Source organism: Carya illinoinensis, chromosome 11, assembly GCF_018687715.1.
Source record: "Carya illinoinensis cultivar Pawnee chromosome 11, C.illinoinensisPawnee_v1, whole genome shotgun sequence".
In the NCBI taxonomy this organism is placed as follows: domain Eukaryota; kingdom Viridiplantae; phylum Streptophyta; class Magnoliopsida; order Fagales; family Juglandaceae; genus Carya; species Carya illinoinensis.
In genome coordinates this window covers 31,108,027-31,117,992 of record NC_056762.1, presented here as the reverse complement: position 1 = coordinate 31,117,992, position 9,966 = coordinate 31,108,027, and positions in this window count along the sequence as shown.

The window sequence follows — 9,966 nt, the reverse complement described above, 5'->3', positions numbered from 1 at the left end:
AGCTTCCCTGGTATGAGTACTTTTTCTCCTCATGATGTCTGTAAGCTAAGATGTTTTCTGTATGGGCTTAAGCAAGCTCCCCGGGCTTGGTTTGAGAAGTTTCGCAGTACACTTCTTACTTTCAGTTTTGCCCAAAGTTAGTATGATTCTTCTCTCTTCTTTCACAAGTTTGCGTTGGATATAGTCATTCTCTTGGTTTATATGGATGATATTATCATTATTGGTACAGATTGTAGTTTGATTACTAAACTTCAGCAACTGTTGCATGTGACTTTCCATATGAAAGATCTTAACCAGCTCACATACTTCTTAGGATTGGAAGTACATCAACGAGCTAATGATATTTTTTAAACCAGCATAAGTCTATTCAAGATCTTATTAACTTGCCTGTTTTGGAGGACACTTCTTCTATTGATACTCTTATGGAAGTAAATGTCAAATACAGGAAAGATGAAGGGGACCTTCTGGATGATCCTACTCTCTATCGGCAGCCTGGTTGGGAGTCTCTTCTACTTGACCACTACTCGCCTTGATATCTTGTATGCCGTTCATCAAGTCAGTCAGTTTATGTCCTCTCCTCGGCATCTCCATTTTGCTACAGTTTGACGCATCATCCGCTATCTCTTCAACTTGTTGCCTATAGTGATGCTGATTGGGTTGGGTGTCTAGATACATGTCGATCTACTATGGGTTGGTGTATCTTTTTAGGTGATACCTTAATTTGTTGGAGATGTAAGAAATAAGATCACATTTCTAAATCGTCTACTGAGGTCGAGTATTGTGCCATGTCTACTGCTTGTTCTGAGATTGTATGGCTACACAGTCTTCTTGAGAAGCTTGAGTTTCCTCAGACTACTTCTACCCTTCTTCATGCTGATAGCACAAGTACTATTCAGATTGCCACCAATCCCGTTTTCCATGAACGCATCAAACACATTGAGGTTGATTGTCATTCTATCCGAGATACCTTGAAGAGTCCGGTGATATCTCTTCCTTACATTTCTTCGGATCTCCAAGTGGCCGATGTCTTCACCAAAACAATGACTCGACAACGACATCAATTTTTGTTGGTTGACTTACCAGCATCAATTTGATGAGGGATGTTAACGTTTACAATTTAGGAAATTATATAATTTAGGACTTCTCTATTAATATTAGCTATATAGGTATATTACCATGTATATAGGCTAAATAATAGGGATCAATTAGATGCTTCCCATGTATAGCATTTGACCTACTTTCCTTGTATAGAGACTTTTTAATTGATAACGAAAAGTGGCTGAATAAACAGAGTCAGTTTTTCCAAAAACATTATCTTTGTATTCTTGGTTTCTAAATGTTTAACAGTGATCCCTTGTAGTACTTTAGGTTTTAGTCCTATCAAGATGATGTGTTCTTCTCCCTTTTTCATTGGCGTAGCATCTCGTGCTCCCAGAATAGCGACCCGTCCTTTGACCTGAAACCATGAACCCCGCTTAAGTGGGACAAGAGCCCCTGACCGGGCCATTGCGGGGCTTGGTGGATACAGATCTTTAGGTACTGGGCCCTTTTGGACTGGGAAAAAAAGCCCCCAATAGTTACCCCGTCAATTCTCATTGGGCTAGGCCAACAGAAATTTCTCATGTTCCCGCTTAATGTCGTTATTTGTCGTTTTATACTCGGTTGATCAGAATGAGACGAGGTCGTCACCCCTTGATCCTTCCACGTGTTGACTTTGCCATCTATTTCATTCCTTTTGATGTAGTTCCTAAGGATTTGATCCCGGTACTCGATGATGGTCGTTCTGTCTCTTCCGCAATGATGGCTAGTAGACGACTTCCTCCTCTTCTTACTGCGTCGTGCATATACGGGATTCAAAACATTTTTATCTTCCATATTTCGCTGGCAGAAATGGGAGAGCCAATTGTCGCTTCTTCTATATAAATTCTATCATGCTCTAACTGCTCCCTTTTTATCTCACTTGCTTTTCACTCGTATTTTCTCTCCTTCTTTGTCTTCTTTATCGTATCTATTTCCAAGCCGCATTTCACACTTGGGTCTGAACTCGAATATAATCGATTACCCAGATCCATACCCAGATGAACAATCTTAGTGAAAAATCAATGAGAATACATAATGGTTTAGGAATAATGCTAAATATAGTCATTATTGTTGAATGAAGAATAAATCTCTAAATCTCTTTCATTATTTGTGAATGGATGTGTACATGTGTTTAAATGAAAGGTAGAGGCCACGATTGTGCCCTATGATCTGCACTATACATGGAAAGTAAATCTTTACATTGACTAAGAAAACAAGGAAAAGAAAAGAATGAAAGAGATATGTGATTTATACTAATATAGTTGTTGTAATACAACCCTTCAAGTTGGCACATGAAGATTCGTAATGCCCAACTTACAAACAAAATGATTAAATAAGTCACAACCAAGTGCTTTAGTAAAAAAGTCAGCTAGTTGATTGGTGGCTGAAACATGAGTCAGAGAAATGAGACGTTCACCAAACTTCTCATAGACCAAGTGACAATTAATCTCGATATGTTTGGTACGTTAATGGAAAATAGGGTTGTGAGTGATATGAAGAGCAACTTCATTATCACAGTGGAGAAGCATAGTTTGAGGATGAGGAACAACCAAATCATGAAATAAGAGCTTTAACTAGACTAACTCACATGTGGTATTGGCCATGGCACAGTATTCAACCTCAGCAGAAGAGCGAGAGACAATAGATTGTTTCTTTATATGCCAAGAGGTTGGACTTTTACCAAGCATGATAAAGAAGCCGGTGGTGGAGTGGCGAGTGGTGAGACAACTAGTCCAATCAGAATCTGAATAGGCAGATATATGAAAACAACATGTGGAAGGGAAAAATAGACCATGACTTGGAGAAGCCTTATGATAGCGAAGAACCGAAGAGCAGCTTGATAATGAGCTTGTCGAGATTGTTACATGAATTGACTGAGAGTATTGACTAAAAAAACAATGTTAAGCTGGGTGATGGTTAAGTATATAAGGCAACCAACAAGGTGGCGATAGATACTTGGATCCAGGAGAAGTTCACCATCCTCAGGATTTAATTTCAAATTTTGCTTCATAGGAAAGAGAGCAGGCCGTGATCCCAAAGTGCCAGTGTTTGAGAGGATGTCCAAAGTGTACTTTCGTTGATTTTAAAAAAATGCCAGATGGGGATCTAGCCAGTTCTAAGCCAAGAAAATATCTAAGATCACCAATGTCTTTGATCTTGGCTAAGAAAGTTTTGACATCAGTGAGGGTACTAAGATCATTGCTTGCCAACAAAGTGTCATCGACGTATACAAGCAGTGAAAGATTTGTCATGAGAGTGAGTAAACAAAGAGTGATTAAGCTGTGATCGGGTGAAACCAACATAGCTAAGAACAGAAGAAAGCTTAGGATACCCATTGCAAGAAGCTTGTTTCAATGCATAGATAGACGTATGAAGATGATGAACTCGAGTCTCCCATTTACGACCATACGTAGGAGGAAGAGTTATGTAAACCTTCTTATCAAGATCGCCATGGAGAAATGCATTGTGCAAATCTATCTGATAGATATGCCAATGGCAAGTAGTAGCAATTGATAAAACACAACGAACAGTCACAAGTTTGGCAACCGGTGCAAAGGTATCATGATAGTTGAAGTCTTCAACTTGAGTGTAATCCTTGGCTAGTAGAAGAGCCTTATACCTTTTAATGGATCCATCTGCATGAAATTTGGTTTTAAAAATTCATTTACAACCAATGGGTTTCTTACCAAAAGGAAGGGGTTGAAGGCTCCACGTGTGGTTGGCTTCTAAAGCATAAATTTCAAAAGCCATGGCATCACACCAATGAGAGTGTTGAATGGCTAACAAGATCAGAATGTTTACTCAAAGAAGAAAGGAAAGCAAAATATTCATAAGAGAATTTATGATAAGAAATAAAATTAACAATGGGATGGGTCATATCTAACGAATAATGAGGCATGGAGGAAGGCATAGCAGACTCTGAGGGTAATGTGGGACAAACATAGTCTTCAAGATAAATGGGATGAGTGATGTGGTGTTGTGGTCTAATGGAAATGATTGGGGCAGGGATAGAAGATGAGACATTAGGAGAATCTATAGGTAGAGGAGGTGAAGAGGAGACATCATTGGAAAAAAAAAAGGGTGGAACTAGTATCTCTAAAAGGGGTTATGGAATAACAGTCTGAGTGGGTGATTGAGGGACAACATTGTGGAAAGGAAATACATGTTTGAAAAAAGTTACATCGCAAGAAATGAAGATTTGCTTTGTCTCTAAATTGAACATGTGATATGCTTTTTGACAAGAAGATAACCCAGAAAGATATACGGAGTAGCTCAAGCTTGAAATTTATCCCTGTGAGATTGCAAGGTTTGAGCATAACATAGACACCTAAAAACATGTAAATGATCAGATTTGGGGGCCTTGTCAAAGAGACATTCATAGGGAGTGGTGTTAACAAGACTAAGCAAAGGGGTGCAATTAATTAAATAGGTAGTAGTGAGAATGCACTCACCCCAGAAAGTGAGGGGAAGATTGGCTTGAAAAAGTAAGCATCGAGCAACATTAAGAATGTGTCGATGTTTATGCTTAGCCACTTCATTTTGTTAGGGTGTCTCAATGCATGTCCTTTTATGTAGGATAGCTTGGTCATTGAAAAATAGTTGGGAATTCTTGGATAAAACTTCTTGGCCATTACTTGCATGGATATGATGAATTTTGCACTGAAATCGGGTTCGGACCATGGTAAAGAAATTTTTGAGACATTGTAAGGCTTCAGATTTAAAGCGCAATAAGTAAACCCAAGTGACTCTAAAAACATCATCGACAATGGTGAAAAAATAATGAGAACCCATGGTAGATGGTGTTTGATACCCACCCCCAATATCACAAGAAATACTTTGGTGTTTGTAACAAAAGTGAAAGGAAGTTGGGTATGTTTCTCTTTAGTACAAACATCACAATGTAGCAAGCTTCTAGATTTAGATAAAAATGTAGGACCATAGGTAAACAAGAAGAAGATGGGTGACTAAGTTGTTGGTAAATATCGGATGGAATGGGTCGATTCACATGAAGGACTATAGGAGAGACTGACTTTTAGTAATAAAGTCCATTATGCTCACTCACTCCAATCAACATCCCCGTGGTTAGGTCCTGAAAAATGCAAAAGTTAGAAAAAAAATGGCAATACAGTTTAAAGATTTGGTGAGCTTGCTAATGGAAAAGAGATTAAATTTAAATTGGAGAACAAAAAGTATATTATGAAGAGAAAGAGATGAAGATTAGTGAAAGGTGCCAATATGAGATACGAGAACAATATCACTTGTGGGTAAACAAACTAGATTTTGTGGACTAAGGACATTTGGTTGATGAGTGAGAGATGGTGGGTGGTTAGGCATATGATCGGATGCACCACTATCTATAACCCATTCAAAATTAGAAATAGAACTCGAATTACAATGCGAGAAAAATAAGTACAACGAAATTGGCAAAAGGAGGTGTGAGTAGATCCATTAATTGGCAATACTACTCACTAGTTAAACCAAGAATTGGATGCTTAGTTGAAGTGGCAGGTGGACTAGTAGATACCTAGTGTGCCATGGGTTGCTGAACTAGGTCATTGCGTGAGGTGTTGGAGTTTTGACTCCAGTGCGCAAGAAAACTGATAAGTCAATGACAAGAGGATTTAGAGTGGTTGACTTTGCCATAGTGCTCATAGGTGACAATGGTCTTTCCCTTGCCTTTAGCATCACGTGGAGAAGAAGATTGAGCCCGATTAACATGCATAGCAACGATATCTGGTGTGGGCATAAGAATATGAAGAAGACGTTAAGTTTCTTCTTTGTGTATGATAGAATATACTTAGCTAACTACAGATAAGGGATCCATTGCCAAAATTTGTCTTCTAATTTGAGTGTATGAATCATTCAATCCCATGAGAAATTGATAAACACGTTCGGTTGCCTACAAATTGGCAAACTCCTTTAAAGCTCCACAAGTACAGTGTGGTGTGGTCTGAAGCACGTTGAGCTCCTCCCCAGTGGTGTTTAATGATGTTGTTATATTAGGTAAGAGAGGTGGTATCCTGGTGGAGGGTGGCGATGTTGCACTTCAATTGAAATATATTAGGATTGTTGCTTTGAGAGAACCGAGCCTTAAGATTAAGCCAAATTTCATGATGCGTATTGCAATATATAGGACTACTTGTGAGAGATTTATCAATGTTGTTAAGAAGCCAAGACAAGACCATATCGCTACATCTCTCCTATAAGTGAGGCGCTGCAACATTGTCGGTTGGTTTCTTGAGAGTGCCATTAACAAAGTAAAGTTTGTTCTTAGCATTAAGGGCCATCTACATAGCTCTTCGCCATGTAAAATAATTGTCACCATTGAGAACAGTTGAGACCAAAACAGTACTCGGATGGTCAACTGAGTGAAGAAAATAATGAGAGGAAATTAATGGTGATGTGAAGGTCTGAAGACCAGGGGAACTAGAGGTAGTCACCATGGAAGAAACGTGAAGGAGGAAAAAATTAGATACCCTAGATTGATGGCTCTAATGCCATGTTGAATGAAGAATAAATTTCTTTCATTGATTTGTGAATGGAGGTGTACATATGTTTAAATAAAATGTAGAGGCTACAATTGTGCCTTATGATCTGCACTATACATGGACAGTAAATATGTACATTGACTAAGAAAGGATGGAAAAGAAAAGATGGAAAAGAAAAGAAGGAAAGAGATATGTGATTCATATGAATATAATTACTGTAATAATAATTGTGTAAGTATTGTACACTCTTTTAAAAAAAATGAGATTTATTATTAAAAATTTATTTATTTTATATAGATTTTATATTTATTTATTTATTTTTAAATAAATACACTGCATTTGTGTACTCTATAATTTAGTTATATAATAACAAGCTAAATAGCTATAAATGCAATAATTAGGATGAGAAAATTCAATCACACATCGAAATATCGGCTAGCCCGAAAAGCAGCCCAAACTCAGTTATAATTTAGTGGGCCAAGAAGGGCCTACAATCGTGTGTACCTACGAGTTGCAATCAGGAAATTAATGGGCCAAAGTATATCTAGTTCTTGTAGCCCAAATGAGCAAAAGAGAGAGGCTGGATCCCGCTCGTGAAAGTTAAAGAGGATGGATTTTTGTTTTTGTTTATGTTTATTTTTTTTTTGTAGAGTCCATTGAGAGAGAGAGAAATTCCACTTAGCAGATTACTTGAAAAACACTTGTAGGATCTGAATGTAAAATCCATATATAATCATCCATTGATGAATCCATGCACAAGGATGAGATCCCTGTTCATTGTTTATAAACCCTATTTGATTTCCCATTTTTGTCTTGAGAAGGTGAAAAAGTAGAACCCATAAGGCATTCATGTACACAAATTAACATATTTAGTCTTCAATTGTTTTCACAAATAAGATGAGACGAGTTGAGATAAAATTTAGAAATTAAATAAAATATTATTAAAATATATTTTTTTAATATTATTATTATTTTAGAATTTAAAAAAGTTAAATTATTTGTTTTATTTTATGTAAAAATTTAAAAAAATTATAATAATAAGATAAAATAAGATAAGATAATTTAATTTTATATAATCAAACCAGCACCATAATTACAGAGTTAATTATCCAATAAACCAAAAAATGGTCCCTTCACAAATATTACATTCTTACAAATGATCTGTTTCGATAGAAATTAGACTTATTAAATACAGAATATCTATTTCATGACAAATTCATATTTAATGAATCGTGTGTCTCACATCCAACTTGCAATTGCATTGGACGATGATTATGATTTGTGAATGGTCAATGGTGGTCCACAGACAAATAAAATAAAAAGATAAAATATTTGGATGGTGGGTTGTGTGATGAACAACACTGTTGCCTCATTCCACAGTGGTATGTAATGATTCGGGACGTGTCACATCATGCCATCACCCGTGCATTAAAAGCATGTCATTATGAATGAATGATTCATTTCAGACTTCGTGATAAATGATAAAAGAAATTAAAAAAACAACTCTGAGTGATAATCAGTACGCTCAGATAAGGTTTCTGACAACTTGATTAACCCCCCCTGGAGTTTTAAGAATATCAGTAGGACCACAAGGTTGTGCTGTCAATGTTCTTGCCTATAAAATCTCTACTTGTTAAAATATTATTCCATATTTCCCTTAAATTTTCATAACAATAGAGAATATGTTAAATAAATACATAAATAGATAAGAAGATGATTTGGTCATTCTTTGAATTTATAAAATGATCAAATGCTACCATATTTAAAAAAAAAAAAATGATAGTTGCAATCGTGAGTACGTAAATATTGTGTAATTATTTTGAAGAAAATGAATAAATATAAAATTTATACTAATGGACCACACTCTTTTTTAAAACGACTGCGTGATGTTTGCGCACTCTATAACTTTATATAACATTAATTTTCTTTTAAAAGTGCCATACTTATTAGCTAGTGTGAAATATATTAATTAAATGCCTGTTCAGATCAAGTATAACTGTAGATGATAAAAATATATGATGAGAAATAGTCTTAACTTTTCACGTAAAATCTATTTTTTTTAAAGAGAACATATTATTAGTCATTCATTCCCAGTTCTCTTTTTTTTTTTTTAACCATTTTATTAAGAGAAGCAATTTAATTCCAAAAAACCAAAAAGAAAAAAAAATGGAAAATGAAGGATCATACCAAAGAATTACGTCCATTACAAAATTGGACCACAAAGTCGTTCTTAATTAATTATAAAGTATGTGTATATGTGGCTACGGAGCATGAAAAATACAAGACGATCTATGTATTGTCACCATGGATATATGAATTTTTCTTCTTTTTTAATTTCTTGATCTTTCAGAGCGGATCATATGGTCACATGATCATTTCTGGAGAAAATTCTTCAGAATTCTTAATATAAGGCATGCAGTGCTCTACACACCATATTATTTTTTAATTTGTTTTCTTTTATCAAATATGTAGTATATAGATGATGAATAAAAGTAATTGATTAGTTTAAGAAGAATAAAACAAAAATAAAAAATAAAAAAATAAGATGCGTTTGGTACATAATGGGAATGATGAGTAGAAAACTCATATGTGTATATATATATATATATATATTAATTATAGAGTACTGATGGACGTTGGAGTTCTGCATGCAGCTTGTGTTTACAGGGCAGGGTTGTCGATCGTATCTGACCTACATGCAGCGAGCAGGTTTGGGACCATGCATGCATGCATAATGACAAGATATTGGTGCATGCATGTTAGGTAGGATCTTTTGAAACCCTTTAATCATGTTAATTAATTTGATCCATACAGACCGATCGAAGTATACTCCCAATTAGTAGTTTATAAACTGGGTACGTACGTACAATTAAAGACATAATTAGTTTAATTAATTACTGTGATCAATCAATATTTAAGTATCAGGTTTATCGATCCAATACTACTTTATTTTTGACAAAACAAAAATAGGATACTACGCCATGTACGTGATTAATTTGTAGCATTATATATTCTGTATATTTATAATTAATCCAAAAAATATTCGATACTGTTTAATATATAGTAAGGTTAGTTTTGTTTTCGGTGGGAGAAAAATCAAAATGATTGATAGTAGCCCGTCTTGAATGCCGGGCAGCCAAAGACAGGACTTGTCTCAAGCTTGGGGCAGCATTACAGGACGTATGGTCGCCATCCATACGTAAGCCATTGAATTAGCTTTTGAGGTCGAAAAAAGTCATGACCATTCAACAGCTTAATCTATAAAGATAAAACTACACACATAATTAAATAATTGAATTTCATGAAGAGCTGCCAAATCGTCGCGATCGAGTGATGCCCATGAGAGTGTATTATCTCCATGTTGGTAGGACGTTAATTAGAAAGATTTCCTTTTTAA